The sequence below is a fragment of the Drosophila subpulchrella genome, unplaced genomic scaffold, assembly GCF_014743375.2.
Source record: "Drosophila subpulchrella strain 33 F10 #4 breed RU33 unplaced genomic scaffold, RU_Dsub_v1.1 Primary Assembly Seq53, whole genome shotgun sequence".
In the NCBI taxonomy this organism is placed as follows: Eukaryota; Metazoa; Arthropoda; class Insecta; order Diptera; family Drosophilidae; genus Drosophila; species Drosophila subpulchrella.
In genome coordinates, this window is record NW_023665690.1 from 963789 (window position 1) to 964797 (window position 1009).

Here is a 1009-nt window from a genome sequence, read left to right on the forward strand (position 1 = left end):
ATTTTCTGATCTTTAATAAGAGAAAATTCTAGATAAATTTTTTATGCTAGACATTTCTCAGTATTGTTTGATTGAAAAAGAAAATATTTCTCTTCGTTTTTCACATTCAAATTATTTACTAATGTGAGATAATGTTTTTCATATATTTGTTAATACTATGAATAATATAATTAAATTATTATTATCCAATAATATACCATATGCTTATAAAATTTCATTATAAAATTTGTATAAACAATTTAATTAGCATAGTCTTACAACCCTCAACCATATGTAGTCCAAGCAGCACTATAAAATTAATTAAAGTACATAACAGCATGGACTGCGATATGCGTTCAAAATGTCGATGTTCATGTGTCCTGCAGTTCACACGATGACGCACAGTTTGCTGCGTTCTTCATCGACCCATGAGCCGAGTGATCCACCGCTTAGAGTTTTATATATTGGTTTGTCAATTTTGTCATATATGTTTTTATTGAAAGAAATTAAAATTACACCATTTTACTGGCATATATCAATTCCTTCAATAAATTGATTTTTATACCTAAAACGAATGCTGCGATATGTCTTAGTTTCATATAACCAATAATATATCAAGTATTTTTTAAATGGCATTTACGGTATTAATACTTTTTAGCGATATATATTGAAATTTATGTAAAACCGTAACCTGTATTAATCAGGTACAACATTGTACATTTTAGGTTGTTGCATTATCCAATGTATGCGCATAACTGAGATGAACAATACATATCGCAACGCGTGTATATTATGGTCCATATACACACAGTGTTACATTAATTGCATTTAATATACAATATAGTAATAATATTAAAATAATTTAATAATTTCGATTTGCTTGTTCGAATTTGTTATTTGTTTGCTTTTGCTTATTTATTTCTCTTATCTAATGTAATAATATATTTATTATTACAATTATAATTTCGATTTGCTTGTTCGAAATTTTATATTTGATCTATAAAAGATCATATTTTTGGCAATTTATATT

At 26.0% G+C, this 1009-nt stretch overlaps 1 non-coding gene across 1 annotated transcript; it reads right to left on the minus strand.

Moving 5' to 3' along the window:
• Positions 1–257: 257 nt before the first annotated feature.
• Positions 258–436, minus strand: LOC119562504. The gene has a single exon (XR_005221866.1). It is a non-coding gene; the product is annotated as a 5.8S ribosomal RNA (ribosomal RNA).
• Positions 437–1009: the final 573 nt, after the last annotated feature.